This window comes from Lepidochelys olivacea, assembly GCF_965140295.1.
Source record: "Lepidochelys olivacea isolate rLepOli2 genome assembly, chromosome: 3".
NCBI lineage: Eukaryota > Metazoa > Chordata > Testudines > Cheloniidae > Lepidochelys > Lepidochelys olivacea.
Genome location: NC_140413.1, coordinates 68,340,804 through 68,360,126, shown reverse-complemented (window position 1 = coordinate 68,360,126; position 19,323 = coordinate 68,340,804).

The following is a 19,323-nucleotide window of genomic DNA, read 5'->3' as shown; positions in this document are numbered from 1 at the left end:
TCCATATATATTTTCAGACTTTTCCATATATTCCCACTGACTTTCATATTTTAAATATATCAGCACATTGAACACTGGCTTTGGAAAGACAGTTTAGCAATAGGTTGATCATTATTTCATGTAAGGAATGAGAGATTAATAACTTAGGGAAATCATGACTAAAACTGCTTGCAAGTCTTCATAAACTAGGAGTCAAATTTTGCTCTCACAATTGTGCAGCCTTTTTATCCTCAACAGGGTTGCAGGGGTGTAAGTGAGGGCTGAATTTGGTCCCCATAATCTAATCCTGCTCACTTAAAAGTCAACGGGAGTTTTGTTGCTAACTTCAGTGGGAGCAAGGCCATGGACCTTCAAAGGTGCTGAGCAGCTGCAGATTTCACTGATTTCAACTGGAACTGTGGGTACTCAGCACCTATGAAACTCAGGCCCTATCTATGAAGGAAATGCCAGGGTTTGCAGGATGTGAAGGGAAATACACAGATTTTCAATCATTTCATGATTGTTATGGCCTTAAAATACATTTTTTCTGGCATGTACGGTTGCATATCAGATGCACATACTAGCTGTTCAAAATGACTGTGTTAACGCCTAGTCTGCTAGCTTTAAATCGTGTTTACAGCAGTGCTAAAAGTGCATCCCTGGACTAGTTCTTGCTTTCTAGTTGTTTTATCATACTAGAGCCACCATCACAATAACAGTTCAAGACAACTGGGCTCTCAAGACTCTTTTGGCAAGCTTTGCCTGTAAAAATTTTTTTCAGGAACAAGAATCTATTGACTGCATATCTCTAAAAATTATCAATTAAGCAGCTGAGGGATATGTAATAGAACAGGCCTATTCAATTAAAATACTGTTAAAGGGGAAATCCTGTGGCAGAACAACATCTGGAGTATCTTGAAAAACAGATCAGTTCAAGAAATGTGCATGTATTGGGTGTCCCCTTGGATACGAGAGAGTCTGACCTTTTGACTCTGATAATGTTACCATCAATACTGGTAAACTGAACATGTAGGGAGACTATTTACACAGAACACCAGCAGGCCTTCAGAATTCCACTGTGAAAAGGCAGTGAGGAAATTAATTCCAGAGGATCCTGCATCCCAAAGCTACACGGAAGGATCATGTACATCCTGGGAACAGCTCACACACTAGGCCACTGAGTGTAAGTGGAATAAATTATTTTCCCTCTGATTGAAGCCCAGCCACTCAGACAAAGCATAAGGAGGTGGCCTTAAGAATCAAGAAATTGCCTAAGTGGATCAGAGGAGTGACCCATCTAGCTCAGTCCTGTCTGACAGTGGCCAATACAACATATTTTGGAAGAAGCTGCTAGAATCCCTATAATGGACAAGTATGGAATAATCCACCCACAGGGAAAGTTTTTTCCTAATTCAGTCAGTTAGTGCTTGGCTATTAATTATTATTATTATTAATTTTCATTGTGGTAGTTGCCTGAAGGCCCAAATCAAGAATAGGTTCACTTTGTGGTAGGCACTGTGCACAGACATAATGACAGATGGTCTCTGCCCCAGGTAGGATTTATATCCCTTATTAAAATACCTGTCTTTTTAATGTAACAGTGGGTGTTTTCATGATCTATATAAAGTTTTTATCTCTCTGATTACCGTCACAGAGGAAGTAGCTGAAACTGTATTGTCTTTGTTTCTCATGAGCGGACAAACTGTCAACCATTTTGTACCCTCCTGTGGAAAAGCTGTCAAGTGAACAGACAGCCCAGGAAACTCTGTACCACCTTGCAGATTTTCCTCCACATGTTCACCTCAGAGGAGGAAGCAAAGAACGTGTGCCTGCAAAACCTCAGAGCCTTGGGAATCCTCAAGGAAACCTCCAGCCTCACAGACTTCATTAGAGAATTAACTTGCTGTTAATCTCTTTTGTTGCTGTTACTCTCAGATGTTCCTGTTAACTTGCTCCCCGTTCAGACATTAAGTCCCCACTAGTTATGTTCTAGTCATGGCACATAACGGGGCAGCTATCTCACTTGGACGTCTAGGGCAGACTGCTAGTCAGGTTGCCTTGCTGTTTGCTAATTGAGAATACTGGTCAAGCTCCCCCCAATAATGAATTGTTGTTTGCCCTCCAGTCCTTTCCCACAACCCACCACAGCACTCCAGCCTCAGCCTGAGTCATCTCTTTCCATCTCCCTGTTCTCTATATCCTGACTGAAAGTCACCCAACTTCATATGGGTGCTCACTGGCGTCCTCACTACCAGACTGCTTGCAATACCCCTAGCTTTGCTTGTCTCCATTCTCTGGTACAGCAAGAAGAATGCCAGCCCACAAGTCATCATATCAGCATGCTGCCACCTGGCCAGAAATGCACATCAAGGCATTGATGCCAGAGCCTCCACACTGCCTAGCAGCTTCCCTTCTTCAGGAAGCACATTGCATCTAAGAGACATGCTGTTGTTGGCTGCTGTACCTTGCAGTTGGGAAAAGCATGGGACCTAACAAGAGTTAATGCCCATTAATTCCCCCTTGGATATCTGGTCAGATAGCCACTGCTGTGGAGGCATCAATATACCATGGTAATGAGTGCAGTATAAATCCCTAGACAGATTGACTGTCCGTAGTAGTCCCACAGCTGTGGGAGAAATGGGGGTAGCAGGTCTTTCGCTAAATTAACTAGTAGGTATTTTAAACAGAGGAACATATAAAAAGGCAACTTTGTGTATATGCTGAACAAATATACTGATTGCTGTGACAGAGTACTGTGGGATACTGCAAAGCCCTTGCAAATATTGTGAAATTTATAAAACATTTTAAAAATAAAAACGGCATCTACTATTTGACAAGCTCTATTTTTAGAGGACGTTGACATTTATTTAAGCAATCAATAATCTTTTTAATTAACAGATAATAATGATGAAGCTAAAACACCCCCCAATTTTCCAGAATCAAAAATCTTAAAGGAAAAGATTAAAATCAACAGGATGTCCCCTTGTGTGATCTGGGTTTAAGAACTGCCACATCACATTCTGATAAGATTTTAAAAGTGTAGGATGCATCTCTGCTTTAGATGCCAGTCAGCTCTGCAGCGTTCTTCACTGTGAATCTGGCTTGATAAACATGAATCTTGATAAACTCAGGTGCAGAAATTAGGAGTTGCCTTTAACCGGTTTGCTTGTTTTTCCCAAGGGTAAACTGGAAACATAAGGACATGATTTTCAGAAGGGCTGAGCATCTGCAGCTCCCGTTGCAGCCTGCTGGAGCAGTGAGTACTTAGCACCTCTGCAAATCAGGTCCTATGTCTGCCCATTCTGGCAAGCTCTTACCTGGTAATATAGGTCTAAACCTGAATCTCAATATTTGTTGTCTTTGTCCTTCCAATTTACCTTGTTTAAAGAATGCTCCACCCGGTGTAAAAAATTAAGAATAATTTTGTTTAATTAAAAGGCTGCATTGAAAGAAAAGAAAGACAGAGATGTGCCTTCTTCTGCAGTACAAGAAAAATAAGTAAATATAATTAATCCATCACTCAGTATGGTGACTTCTATTTAATTTAATCCCTAGCTAATTAGATTATCTATTTTATTTGATCCGATTTACAGTAATCAAATCATTTGCATGATCCTTTGCCTGTTTATTTTGACCACTGTTATTAAAAAGGTCACTGTTGGGTCAATTTAGGCCTACATTTTTTCTTTAATATGCAGGTAGGAAAGGATAATGACACCTGGGCAAGTATGTTTCGGAAGTTTGTATCGGGCCGAAGAACAGGAATGTGCCGCAACTGCTGAAATTTGTGGCTGCCAGTGACATGGTGAATCTAAGCACAGCATGCAAGAAATCTGTGTTGGACTTCTGGACTGGAAAACCAAAATACTGTTCTTAATTTTTATATTACATGTTTAACTTACAATGTTATTCCTATAACATCCTGTATTCTGAATGCCCAGTTACTGGATTGCTTCAATGGATTTTTTTGTATTTTCAAAAATATTTCATTTGCATGCTCAGCTGATTGGTTTCTTTTTCTCTTCGCAATGCACTGATTTATATTTGCATTGTTGTATTATGAGAAATTTTATCTTCTGACAAAAAATACGCATTTCCTAATGTATTTTTAATGCTCAGTGTATTCTATGTGTTGTTTTCTACCTATTACGGTCAATGCATGCACTTAAAATAAACCAGCTACATTAAAAGGCAATTGCTTGATTCCCTGCCTGCATGTGGTTGGCTCCCATATTGAGATGGTGGTGGAGTGGGGGTGAAGATTTCAAGGCTGTTCAGTAAGTTATAAAAACAAACAAACGCATGCATTAATACACCTGCCTGAGATTCCTTCCCCTTTCTCAGTGGATTCTGTCTCTTAGCTCATCTGACTGGGCTGCAAAGAGCTCCTGGATATCTGTTGGAACTGCATCCTCCACATCCTGTCCTCAAAGAGCTCTTTGTCACTGTTTCATTCTGGGGTGCCTTCCTGCATTGTCACTCATGGAGTACTGATAGGGACCACACTCAGTATTGCATCAAGCTCTTCATAGTAGTGGCAACTCTGGGGGGGACAGCACCAGTGGTTTTGTTTGCCTCCTTTGCCTTTTGGTAGGACTGATGCAGTTCCTTCCCCTTTGCCCAACACTGCTGCTCAGCCCTATTGTACCCCAGCTTCTAAATGTCCTTTCCAATGGCCACATAAACATATTTATTCCTGCAGCAATTTCAGAGCTGGGCTTGCACTGCCCTTTCCTCCACATGATAAGGAAATCCAGGACTTCTTTCTGAGACCAAGAAGCAGCACAAGATTTACCTGATTTTTTTTACCTAGGGCCACACCTGTGTGTAAAGTAGCAAAGGTGTATTTGCAAAGGTGGGTTATCAGGGTCACAGTGACCAGAAGCCACTCCCATGCCATCCTTTAAAATCCACAATGGCATGGGGTGGCTTCTGGTCACTGTGACCCCTGGCAGCATAGCTCAAAAATTCAATCAGAGTGGTCACATTGCAAAGAAAGGGGAACTATGGGATTGTTGCTGGAGGACTGTTTGTATTAGCCTGTGTCCACATAGGCATTGTACTGGTGGAAGAGCACCAGTACAGGACTTATGCTTCTCAGGGGTGCTTTAACTTGACCAGCAGAAACTTGGGGTTTTGCTGGCAAGACTCAAAATACAGTGCAAGGATGTGCCAATAGAAGGCAAGTCTCATGTGGCGCGGGCCAGATTTTAGCCATCTAAGTCACTTCAGGCCTTCCAACACTTTTGGAACGTCTACACTGAAGAAAAAAAAAAAACAAACCAACCTGTGGCAGCGAGTCTCAGTTGACCTGGGCTCCGTTATGGGGCTAAAAATAGTGTAGGTGTTCCTCGGCTCGGGCTGGGGCCTAGGTCCTGAAATCTGGGGATGGTCTCAGAGCCTGGCCTCCAGCCTGAGCAGGAAGGTCTACACTGCTATTTTGAGTTCTGGAGCACAAGCCCAAGTCAGCTGATCCAGGCTCTCTCTGAATGCTGGCCTTTAATAAACAACACTGAAAGGCGCGATGCCTAAATACCTTTAAAAATCTGAGCCTGTGTTACTTCAGCCTCTCTCAATAGTCATCTCAGGGATGGCTGGGTCGTGAGATTGGCCCCTGGGATCCCAGTAGAGGCCGTTGACTTCATAGTGCTGCTAGAGCTGAGGGGCCAATTGCTCTGCCTCCTGTCCCTTATTGCCTACTCCTCACAGTTTCACTTGGCAAATTTTCTTTGTGGCAGCTCTTCAGGATCAGCAATAGACCTCATCTCTCATCCAGCATAGTAAAGGTGATTCTTTTTTCCATATGTACAACCTCTCTGCCCCTGCTGCTTCACCTTTTCATTGTGTGTGGAATTACTTCACTGCCTCATTCAAAAAGAAGTTACTTGATCTTTCTCAGGGTGTTGCTTTCTAATTATTATTATTTGTATAGTGATAGTGCCTAGAAGCCTCATCCAGGGATCAGGGACCCATCAGGCTAGACACCCTACACATATAATAAAAATGGCAGTTCCTGCCCCAAACTAAATGTGAGGCTTAATGTCAAATGGAATATTATCCAGTGAGTTTTCTGGCTGCTGAATCAAGAGAGGGAAGAAGAATTTAAACAATGCAGAGGCCTAAACTTATTTAGGAGTCCATCCTCAATCACATAACACAGACATTAAGCCAGCTCACAGGTGCAAACAGAAATTATTCTCATAGGACTGATGCCCTGTGGACATGATGGTATAATTTATAAATCAAAATAAATATATACAAGTGAAGCAGAAATACAAAATAATACTGTCCAGAGGAAAATTCGATCAGTCCCCTGGGGATTAAACAAGACAGAGTTGGCCTCTGTGATCTTTTTCTGACACCAGGCTGCCTCTGTTCTCCTTGTAAAAATGATAAATAAAAGAAATGGGAGGTTTAAGGATTCTCAAAATACCAAATAAAGTCAGTTCCCACATATATGAAATATCTCAGTTCCCAGGGTGTATAAACGTTAGTCTGATTCCAAAGAAAATGCAGGCTGAGTGAAATAATAGAATTAGGCTTTTAAATGAATTATTGAAGGTTGTTTAGGTTTTTAATTCATTCTTTTGTCTTCTAGAAGATCAGGTTGGGTTTTTTTTTCAGCACTGGTTATTCTCTAGGGTGTATCTGAAGCCACTTAGAGATCCTTTAAAGGTAGTTGGGATATTTACATGGAGACATTTTTTTCCATCTCCTCATGAATGTTTGTTGTCATTGTCAAGGTGACATAGGTGCTGGAACAATTTGTGTAGTGGGGGTGCTGAGAGCCATTGAACCAAACTGTAAATTCTGTATATGATGGAAACCACTTCAAACTAGGGGGGTGCAGCTGCACCCCCAGCATCCCTAGTTCCAGCACCTATGCAAAGTGATATTTTCTGTAAAAGTAAAAGACTAGAAAAACACTGAGCCTAATTCTGTTCTCACACTACATTTATAATAGTTAGATCCATAGACTTCAGAAGACTTACTCCTGTTTTACTTCAGTGTGGCAGGAGAAAGAGACCTGATATTTTTCTGATTAGCTTACAGAGAGAAGTTAACAACAGATACATTTGGTCAGAGAAACAGAGTCAAACATCTCTAATCAGACTAATAAATATACAACCTGGAAACATATATATTTGGTAACTGATGTTATCCAGTATTTTGACATGACCTTCCTGGCCACATTGGCTCAGCCGGGGAACTAGAACTGATATATGTGACTTGAATCGTGGGTGTATCTGTCACACACTCAATTTTTCACCAACAATTCATCATTACTTAGTCCCCTGGAGAGTTAAATGGTCTTGTTGCTGTCTGTGTATCTAGTGCACTGCTCTTTTACCACCACTTCCAATTATGCAGCAACTGACCATGCCCCTTCATCCTTCATCAATACAAGTCAAACAGAAAGAAACAAACAGAGGAAATGCCAAGTAATGCATGAAAGGACAATCCCTGGGCAGATACATCCCATTCAATGCAATCAGTTCGCAGCTACCTCACAGGAGTTCAAAATAGACATACACCTTTCAGTTCTCCTGAAACAGAATTTGTCTGGAAATCCAGTCTCACAAAAATTTCACATTTTTAACTTTTCAACCCAATATGGGACAAAACCATTTTCAAAAATGCATAACTTGTTATGATTTCCACTTCCAGACCAGCTCTCGTGTCCAGGCCAAAGTGACAGGTCAATAAATGTGTCAGCTGTATAAGTTGCCAAATGGTGTGGCCAGGAGGTTATCGTGGAATGGAACTCTGTATCGATCTTCAAACAACCATTAGCTCCATATGGTTTGTTGATTGCCAATCGGTACATTAGAATTACTCCAGATAGTGGCTTTTGTATCGTGTTGGGCATGAAAGTGAAATTTATTGGCCAAAATGGTCCATACTCTCCTGGTACTTTACAGAGGCTACTTTGTTTTTCTCTGTATGATAGTGTACCCCCCACCCCTCCTATTCACCATCCCAGTACGGGGTAATTCAAGATAGGGCAAGTCTGCTTTCTGGCTTTGTGCACAACTTTGGGGGACCAGGCCTGAGGTTCCTCTGTGTGCGCTGTGTTGTGTGCTAGCATGTGTCACCCCAGACCAGACCCACTTAGACAAACCACCAGGAGCAAAGTTGTATTCTGTAAGGAAACCTAGAACAGGGATTACAGTCCAGCAGCCCCCTCTTTGCTTGCCTCATGCTCCCGGCTTCTGTGCTAAAACTTCCTGCTGGGAGGGAAAAGGATACTTCCCAGCAGGAACCAGGAACTTCTCCAAACATGCAGCAGTTTGCAGTCCACACCTGGTACTTCCCAGCACTGCTGCTGAAGCACACTGGAGCTTGGGCTACACAAGGATGAAGATCCCAAAAGCCCCAATAGGGGGATTGGTTTCATCATTTCTTTTTTGATCCCAACCTGAAAGCGGGTATTCTTGTTTATATGTTGGAACCATAGTTAGATCCATAGACTTGCGACATGATGGAGGCAATGTAATCATTCTGAAGGACTAGGAGTCTGAAACCAAGACAACAATGGTGAGCTGAAGCTTCCTCCAACACAGCGTAAGGCATTGACTCAGACCCCATATAAAGGCTTTGATCTTTTAAAATCTTTTAAAATAGAATAGGGAGAGGATGACAGGAAACCAGTTCAAAATATGCAAAAATTTAGGTAAGATGTATTGCCTAAACTGTATTAATTTTACTTCAGAGGCTTAGAGAAAGCTCTTGCCACTGATTGATGTTGTCTTCTAGTTGTAGGATGAAAGGTTCTAAATTAGTTTTTACAAGTTTTTTTTTAAAATGTTCCTTACTATTTTTATCCCCAAGTATTTAATTTCCTCTGATTGCCTCTGAAAATTCCACTGGGAGAAAGCCCCCACTATAAGGCAGCCAGGAGATTTCAAGTAGTTTCAACTTCTCTCAGTTAATTCTATAGCCTGAAAGTGAGTCAAAATCTTGGATTAACACTAGAAGGCTAAGCACTGTGATTTTGGGATCCATTATAGACAAGAGGTCATTGCTGGTGTATAGCATCAAACCATACTCCAAATGGGCAAATCTTGATGCTCCAAATATTCAGGTGACAGTGTATGGTGATTGCCATGGGCTTGAGGGCCAGATCAAACAGGAGCGGGGCCAATGGACAACCCTATCTAGTGCCTCTGAGGAAGTTAAATGAGTCTGAAATTATGCTGGTGGTTAAGAGATCATATGTGGAGTCCTTATAAAAAAGTTTAACCCATGCTACAAAAAAAGGCCCCAGACTAAATCTCTGGAGGGTATATAGTATGTTTTCCCAATTCACTTGATCAAAGGCCCTTTCTGCTTCCAAAGCTAGAAGTGCTTGGGATTCAGGGTCATCATGCCATACTGCTATTACACCTACTGTCTTAAGTTATCCAAGCCATGCTGGCCTTTAATAAATCCCACTGAGCACAGCTTTCTCCAGCCTAAATGCCAAAAGTTTGGCCAATATTTTTATATCATTATTAATTATGGAGATTGGTCTCTAATTCAAGCATGTCATGAGATCCTGATCTGGTTTGGGAATAACTGAAGTTAAGTGTCACGACTGGGGCATGGGCGGTCTGATCTGGAGACAGAGCAGGAGTCAGGCCAGGTCAGCTATCAGGAGGTCAGAGGCCAAGGCAAGCCAGAGGGCAAAACTGAGAGCCAGGTGTCAGGAGGCAGGCTGGGTTAGGAGATCAGTAGCAAGGAGCAAGTATTGCAGGGGAAACAGTCCTATGCAGGGACTTTCTGTTGCTGTCCTGGGTTTATACAGAAGCTGTGAACCAATCGGGAGGTATCCTAAGTATCCAAGATAACATAAATAATATTCACTGTCAGTTCTCTTTGGAACAGCACAGAAAGTCCTCTAGATTTTGAGGTGTAGCAGCAGTACAGAGTTTTACCAACCCAATCTCATTCCAGTGTATGAGGCTCCTCTACAGTTAAATGAGTCTCCTGTAAAAATAGTGTGTCAACCTTGGCTCTTTACAACCAGACATAAATTTTCGTATATTAAATGTGAGTGTTAAATCCTTTAATGTTCCAAGAGATTACTTTAAGAACAGAGCCATAGCAGTGCTGTTTAGGCAATGGCATCTTAGAAAGGTTTTAAAACATAAATAGGAAAGAGAGTTTAAGGTACATAAGGTGCCCTGTGCCCCTTGCAAAAAAACCCAGGGGGGAGGGAGGGAGGAACTGTATTGCGACAGGAGTCCCAGACATCTAGTTTTACTTGCTTTGTCTTTGTGGAACATTGGTTCACCATCTATGTGGAGAGGGAGCTGTACAGTTTGCATGGCTTTCATCTGAGTAGCAGAGGAACCTTACCAATTTTCTTAGGGATAGGCTGACTAGAGTAGTCAGGAGGGCATTAAACTAATAAGAAAAGGGGAGGGTGAAAAGAGAGAACAAATTACCACTCATTTAGCACAAGGTAATGATGTTGAGAACAAAATTAATCAAGAAACTAAAGGATGTGAAGAAAAGCATACAAGAAGATGGTGAGCTGTCATTCTGAAGCCATGAGATGAGTGACTATGAGACTCAATGGGTTTCTGAAGTCAGTGGACAAGGATGATACATATGATAGTACATATTGGCACTAACAACATGGCTACATGTGATATCTCACAAATTATATATGACTTCAGAGAACTTGGGAGGTTGTTAAAGGAGAGGAATGTCCAAGTAATCTTCTTGGAGATCCTTCCTATCCTGGCACCAAAAAAAGCCTGAAGGCAGAAGATTCTGGAAGTGAACCGCTGGCTAGAAAAGTGATGTAGGATAGAAGATTTTGTGGAGTATTGGTCCACCTTTGATGGGGAGAGGAGTCTGTATAGTTTTCCTGGCCCCCATCTCATAGAAAGGGAACAAAACTTCTAGAGGATAGACTAGTCAGGAGGATGTTAAAATTAATAACAAAAAGGGAGGGTAAAATGGTGGAACTAAAGGAGACCTAATTTAGTACAAAATAAAGATGTCAAAAATAAAATTCATCAAGGCTCAAAGAGATTGAAGAGAAGAAAAATGTTAATGGTCTATACCTCAATGCTAGGAGACTGGGTAACAAACAACAGGAATTGGAATTGCTCGTTTAAGAGCATAAAATCAATCTATTGGTATTACTGAAACCTTGTGGGATGATCCTCATATTGGAATGTTAAAATGAATAATTATAACCTATTTAGGAAGTACTGAGTGGGCAAAGGTGGAGGGTGAGTAGCACTGTAGGCAAAAGTGGCATTTCAGTACCTGTTTCAGAGTTACTGATAAGTTGGAAGAAAATTACCTTGAATGCTTATGAATCAATATCATAATTGATAAAGCACAAGATGGACTACTAGTTGGTGTCTGCTACAGACCACCAACTCATACCAGGTAACAGGATGACAGGCTTCTTAAGCACGTATCTAGCGGAAAAGAAGCTGCATTATCATGCAGACTTCAACCTTAGAGACATATTCTGGAATCATCCTTGGAATTTCTAAATACTGTAGATGACAATTTCCTAACCTACAAATTGTTGCATCCAACACAGGGGAATTCTATATTAGACCTAGTCTTGACAGAAACAGAGGAATTTATCACAGAACTAAAAATTAATGGTAGGTACAACAGTTCATGACTTGATCACATTTGTTATGTGCAAACATAATAAAGTCCAAATCTATAATATATATACTTGGTGCTTTTAAAAGGTCAATTTCACAAAGCTGAAAACAATTATGAGCCAAACCATCTGAGAGGAAGAATTTAAACAGAAAAATATTAATGATGATTGGGAATATATATACAAATAGAAGAAAGGTAAAGTTGATAGTAATGAATATAAATCAGAAGCTAGCTATAAATTAGGACTTGTAATACTTTAGCTCCTTTGGTACCGAAGTGCCCCAGCGCCTACTGAAAGCCACCCTATGACACACAATCTCCTTTGTGAAATCTTGAAAGAGCAGTATTTTAGAGGGGGGATTGCCCCAGTAAAGCTCTCTTTTTTCTCTTGCCTTGCATAGAATGGTTTCTTTGGTTGTGAACCCAAGAGACTTGAATATCGGGGCCCTGGGGGCAGCCATTGGGACTAGGGACCTTTGGGCTTTTTAAGTGTCAAACATAAAGTCCTCAAGCAGAACATATATTTCCATTAAAAATCTGGGAATAAATTCCAGGGGTTTCTCTTGTTTTGCTCTCTCAGGGACTCCTATCTAACAATCTAAGATGGTTTCTGGGTGATCTGCCTTCCAGAGTGGCCAGTGTAGATTTAATGACATTTATGTCCCTGAGGTGTTTCTCAGATTAGGCAGTCATGCGCTGCAGCTGTTCCTCTACTGAGGAAATACAACCCTCTGCCTCTAGCAACCTATCAAATAACAGCGGCAAGGAGGTGACAATAGCAGGCACTATTCTTTGGAGAGTAGTGACTGTAGCTTTAAATATCTGTAGCTACCATTTTGAGCAGTCAGTACACTCTAACTGTCCTCAGCAGCAGCCATCTTGGGTGAGGGAGTCTCTTCTTCTGGATTTGCAGGTCAAAGAGGAGCTCACCATTACAGTTGAGCTTCCTATTGGCTTCAGCATAGTTTCAGGTATGTATGTTTTGTCTTGCAGGGCAAAAGCGGGCTCCCAGTGGTGAATAGGGGTTGATGCTTGTGGATTGTGCCAGAGCTTATTTTGCCATGTTCATGGCCCCCAGTGGTCATCATCCTGACATGTTTCAATCTCCACATAAATCACACTCCAATACAATAGCCCCAAACCTCCTATCTGAACTTTTCACTTTAGGTTTCTCACAAAAAATATCTCCACACACACACAGCAATATCCTGACTTGCTCCAGAACCTGGATGTAGACTAAGACAGGCTATTTCTGCCTCCGAGATCCGGGTCAGAACGCCTCCTCTTCTAAGTGAAAATAAGAATTCTTCCCATCTCAAGACAGGAAGATTCATTATTCTAGTCTATAGCAACTTGCATGGAACTTGGAGGGAGATGCACAAGTTGCAGGAGGGAAGAGTTTGGATTAGGCATCAGGAGGTCAGTCTGTGTTCACGTAGCTAGAATGCTAGCTGCAACTGCAACATCACTGCAAATAGTTACCTGAATAAATTTCGTTTCATAGGCACGGAGCCCACCCAGAAAATGCTTGGACCCTGCCTAATTCTAAAACTTACAGAAAATTCTATCCAACCAAGATGCCAAAAAACAAAAGCATTAGTGAATCACTAACCCAAGAGAAGCACATTTACACCCCTGCACAGTAGAATGAGACAGAAGTAGTCCCTTTGCTACAGTGGAGGGGCTGCTCACACCTAAGGGCTCAATATACCAGGTTTCCTCCTATAACTTGTATGGCATGGTCTACACCACTCTTAGCCCAGGTCAGTATCTATATGGCAAGTTTGAGACCTTTATGGTTGCTTTACAATGCCATTCAGAAGATCCAAGTTAGATTCTCAGAGTCCCATTCTCCTCTCATGCCTGTTTAACCTAGTGTAACTACAATGACTTCAGTGGAACTACTCCTGATTTACACAGTGTTAATGAGAGAAGAAGCTCTAGGTCCCTGAGCCAACATGATATAGGAGCAATAGAGAGGCAGTACAGTCAGTGCCAAGGAGGAAGACAGCTTCTCACATTGCTCAACAGTGACTTCTGATGACAATGAAAGAGGGAAATCCACCCAAACTTGCTTGACCGGAAAGTTATTAACTTAATAATGGGGCCTTTAAAGCACACATCCCAGCATTTCAAGTGACTAAAAGAGGACACAGTACCACTTAGGTTTAGTTCATTTGCCTCTCTGCAGATGGAGACAGAGGAGTGGAGGACCACATTTGATTGAAGTTGTGAGCTAGCATATAGGGTCGCAATGCCACTCAAATTTGGCCCAGCCACCCCTCCATACACAGAGGCAGAGGGGCAGCCAGGCCAAATCTGAGTGGTGCTGACCCTATGCAGCAGGTTGCAATACTACTTGGTTGTTTGTGGGGCCCTCTCAAACAGGGATCTGGGTAAAACTACTCCTTTTACACTCCTTTCCCCTCCCCACTCCAGCAGCCCTGAAATGCGGGGACCGTTCTGCTTCAACCAGGACAGAGTGTATTGTGTGGGGGTCAAAGCAGAACAAACCTGTAAAACTTAGGACTGTTTGGAGATCTACTTTAAAGGGGACAGAGGTTTTAAAAAGGGTGTAAAAGATAGGATTCCCAGGTCTTGGACACATTTAAAGATGAACCCTGGGGTGAAAAAGCAGAAATCTTTTGCTATAAACTTGAAATAATTTAAGTAATACAATACGTCAGATAAAATATATGAAGTCCCCCCTGGAAGTCTTCAGTTTTCACTTCACTCTTTCAGAATTCAACTTAATAGGCTACAAAGATAAATCATTTTAACAGCCACTATTCTGACACCTCTTGCCATTTTCCAGAAAATGTCAGCAACTGAAATGCAGAATAGAAATGCTGCTTCAGTTTTCTTTCAAGTAATTTATTTTCTTTGTCCTTTGACATCTAGCAACTGCAGCTATGAAGGCTTAATTCCACAAGTAACTGCAATTAAGTGAAATGTGGTAAAAAGTGACATCAGATTCCAAATAAGCTTCAAATGAATTAAATTAAAATTTAAAATACAAGAAAAAATAAAGAGCACTATAAGTGCCTGTAAAATATAATACAAGATATTTTCTTTTTTTAAGGTAGGCAACTCTAGTTCTCTATTGGGACACGGCCTGTACAACTAAGGCACAACTTAGTCAATTTAAGAAAAAAATTAAGAAAGATATCTTGAGACAGACAATCTCTAAAATTGCTGCCTAAGCTAGTTAAAAGCTTGATGTGAGCAAAGCCTTTCTCAGAACTTATACTCCATCTTCCCTGACCTATCGGGCTACCTTTGAAATTGTCAGCCATACTTAGGGTGACCAGATCACAAAAATAAAATATCCAGACACATAGGGGGGCAGCCACAGGCTCACTGCCCCACCGGAGCCATGGGGGATGGGTGTGCACAGCCCTAGGAAGCTGCAGGTCAGAGCCGCAGGTCCCCAGCTCTGGCTCCGGCCCTCACCACAAGCCCCAGAGCAGGGGCACAGGGCTCCAGCTGCAGCCCCCAGCGACAGTCTCACCGCAAGCTGCCAGCCGCAAGTCATGGGTTGGACTGGGGCACACAGCTCCATCTGCAGCCCCCGGCTGCAAGGGGGGGGGGTCTCAGGGCTGGGGCAGGGGGTTGGGGCGTGGGGGTGTTTCGGGCTGCTGACTCTGGGAGGGAGTTTGGGTGCGGGAGGGGGCTCAAGGCTGGGGGTTATACTGCAGAAAGGGGTGCGGGTTCCAGGTGGCGCTTACCTCACACAGCTCCCCAGGTGGCAATATCTCCCTCTGGGTCCCAGGCGGAGGCGCGGCCAGGTGGCTGTGCATGCAGCCTTGCCCACAGGTGCCGCCCCTGCAGCTCCCATTGGCCGTGGTTTCCAGCCAATGGGAGCTGCAGAGCAGGCACTCAAAGTGGGCACCTAGGACCCAGAGGGAGCTGTCACCCTTCCGGGGAGCTGCACAGAGCTGGGTAGGGAGCCTGGCAGCCCCGCACCAACCGGATGCCTGGCAAGCAACCCTACAATATCAGGACAAATGACATCCTGATCGTACGTCGGTTGGGACGCAGGACAAAGAGTTAAATATTGTGACAGTCCCAATTTTATCAGGAAATCTGATCATACCATAGCCATGCTCTTCTTGAATCATTTTCTTTCTTGGCTTTCATGATATTGTCCTCTGCTGATTCTGCACTTATCTCTCTAACTGTATCTTCAGGGCTTTGTTCTGTGGGTTCTCATACCCTCTACAACTTTCAGTGGGAGCCCCCAAGGCCCCTATCTTTAGCCTCCTTCTTTTCTCCTTCTGCACCCCATCCCTGGCTGGAAGATGAACCTAGACAAATTCAGACTGGCAAAAAGGAATATATTTTAACAGTGAGTAATTAATCATTGTATTGGAATAACTACAATGTTTGTGTGGTGGATTTTCTATCACTGGTAATTTTTAAATCAAGATCAGATGTTTTTCTAAAACATATGGTCTAGAAATTAAAGTCCTATGATCTGTGCTATGCAGGAGGTCAGATGAGATTACCACAGTGGTCCCTTCTGGCCTTGGAATCTACAGATTAATCACTTTCATGGCTTCAACTATCACCTCTGTGCAGATGACTCTCAGATCTTCTCCACTGCAGACCTGCCTCTCTCTGAACAAACACACCTCTCTGCCTGTCTTTGACATCATCACATAATGTTCACCTGTAAACTTAAACTCAGCTTATCTGAAACTGAGCTCTTGATCTCTCCCAGTAAAGCTCTAACCTTTCCCCCTTCTCCATCATCACAGACAACATTACTATCTTATCAGTCATACACAGGTTTGTAACCTGAGCTTTGTCTTTGACTTAATCCTCTCTCTAGACCATAGATCCAGGCCACATCTAAATCTTGCTGCTAACCTTCTTACATAATAGCTCTAAGTCCCAGCCTTTCCTTTTAGTTTGCACCACCAAAATTCTTGTCCAGAACCTTCTTCTCTTTGTCCTTGACGACTTCTTCTTTGGCTTTCAGTATTGCAACTTTGCCACCCTTACTCTATTCAAAATGCTGCTGCTTAATCTTCCTGGTTTGTCCCCACATCAGTCCCCTCTCCAAGTTCCTCCCCTAGCTCCTTCTTCATTTCTACATCACATGGAAACTTCTAGTTTTTACCTTTAAAGTCCTTCACATCTTAGTCTTACGCTAACTTCCAGCTCTAGTGATTTACCAGGAAGTTGATCCTACCTTTGCTCTTCCAGCATTTCCAAACTACACATCGATCTACTTTTCACTCAAACAACTTCATGCTTTCTCCCGTTATGCCTTTTATACATGGGGGGAAAATCTGGAAAATCTTCCATACAGTTACTACCCTATCCTCCTCCCAACCTCTCCTTAAAAACCATCCCTGCTGCAATACCTACAAAACCCTATCTGTTGACCATGGGTAAGCAGGTGATGAGCTATGACTGTCTCTTTCCTCCTTCCTTTTCCAACTCCCTCACTCTTATTAACTGCCACATTCATGCATTTCTCATCACGCTACTTAACAACAACACCAACAACACATATAACTGACAAAATTACACCAATCATGACTATGTTATTATTATTATTGGTTATTTGTATTACATTTGTTATATTCCCATCCACAGCCAGTCATCTTCTAGATCATAAACTCTACAGGTCTCTTTATCTATGTTTATACAGCACAATAGAGTGCAATAGAGCCTTAAACTTGACTAGAGCCTTTGGGTGCTACAATAATATTTATTAATAATAATCATCATCATCTTGACCAACTCTGATTTTATCAGAAATTTACGAAGTGGTTAGATCTGTGGTTTCAGTTCAGCCCATTACAGAACTAAGGGCAAGCCATGAAATTCATATTGAGCTCCAGATCCAAACTGCCTCAAAATCTGAATGTTAGGACACAGGGGTTTGGTTTGGGCCCATCAATTTTAAAAACCAAAACTATGTTAAAGAGGAAGAATAGTTTCCTCAAAGTCATTAAATAGAATGTCTAATTTTGAATTTTTTCCATCCTGTGAAGAATTAAAATCACGCAAGTTCCCTATCCCTCATATACTATAATTTGGATTATCTAGGTGTAATCAGTGTTTAAATATCATGCTGCTAGTCCCTTAGATGAGGAGCAGCGCACAAGATTAAAAAATGCACAGTTGGGAACAGAAGTGAATGTTTTGTGTAGTGCTAGCATAACTCAGGGGGCATCTGTGATTTTTCTACCCACCTAGAAACCTAGGATTTTAATTAATGGATTCTAGGCAGTCACTTATCAAATTATCCTTAAAAGAATTGTGCAAAGGAAAATCACTCATTTTTTTTTGAGCCGTGAGATAGGAATGGCTCAGATATTGCACTGGAAATAAAAGAATATTCAGTTTTGCTCAGTAAATGTCTATCAGTTCTATTGGTCATGCTGGTATACTATAGCTTTTTTGATAAAATATTTTAATAATGGTAAATCACTGAAGAACACAAATAACCTGGCATTCATATAGGTCCAGCTGAGATCTGGTCTGGCTCAGTGAGGTGAAACTTCAGACAAGAGGACAACCACTCAGTAGTGATCATGGAAATTAAAGAGACATATTAATAATTTATATGTGTTTTCCTTTTCAAGGTTATTGTCTTTTGTGGTGGCTGCATGTCTGTCTGTCTGTGTGTGAAGAAGACTTGGCAAATATGTAACTCTGCAAAGCTATTAATCTGTTCTAAAAGTTTAACTCAATTGTAGAAACTTTTGTAAAAGATAATGCTAAGGAATAGTGCCTGTTTTTCACTGAGCAGTCATAAAGAACCAAATGATAAAATGCTGTGCAAAATCTGTTAGGCAGAGAGTCTATGAAGTAAAAGATGCAAAGGTAGGAAATTCCCGAGAGGTAAAGAGCGGGTGAGTACTTGTCTGTGTTATGTGTCCATAATAATTTTCCTGCACAGAAATGTCTATACTTTCAGAAGACAACAAAGCTAGTTACCCACATTCTGCCACTGAACTGTATTTACAGATAACTAAATGGAACCTAAATGGTGAGGATGTGACTTGTGTCGCTTAAATTTATGATGGTTCATCTGCTGTGTGAGTGGTATCTTGAATGGAGTCCAGCAACTCTTCCGTCAGCTGCATCCATATGCTATGCATGTGTTCACTGCTAAGCACATCTTTTAAATTTAGTCCTGGTGGGTGCATGTTCTACACTTTCGCCATGTTTGGGGTTCTTTTTTACATATGCTATAAAAAAATACACTTTTTTTTTCAAAGTTCCCAGCTTATTCTCCAAGGGCTCTCAAACCTTTCATAGTGACCTCTGCAAGTTTCCCAGACCACCTCCAATCTCACATCATCAGCTGGTGTATTACATTTGGCTGAACTGTTTTGTCTGTATGGTGAATTGCAAACTCCATGGGGCATGAATGGTGCTTTCTTATCTATTTACACAGTGCCAAGCATAGAGCTGCTGTTTGAGAAATAATAATAGTAATATTTGCATGTTTAAACTTTGAAGACTCCTGGGTTAAGTAATCAAAAGGGTGCCTCTGAAGCAGGGATAGAATTGTTCGCTCTTCAAATTCCTATGAGAATATGGATAACAGCTAATCCTCAACCACATAAAAGTCACCTTGTTGATTTTAATCCTTCCCTATTATATTTTTAGCCAACACTTGTTATTTATTATTAGAACCCAATAATTTTCTTGCAATATAAATCTGGGAAAGGGGTTGGGGATTAATGTGCTTTT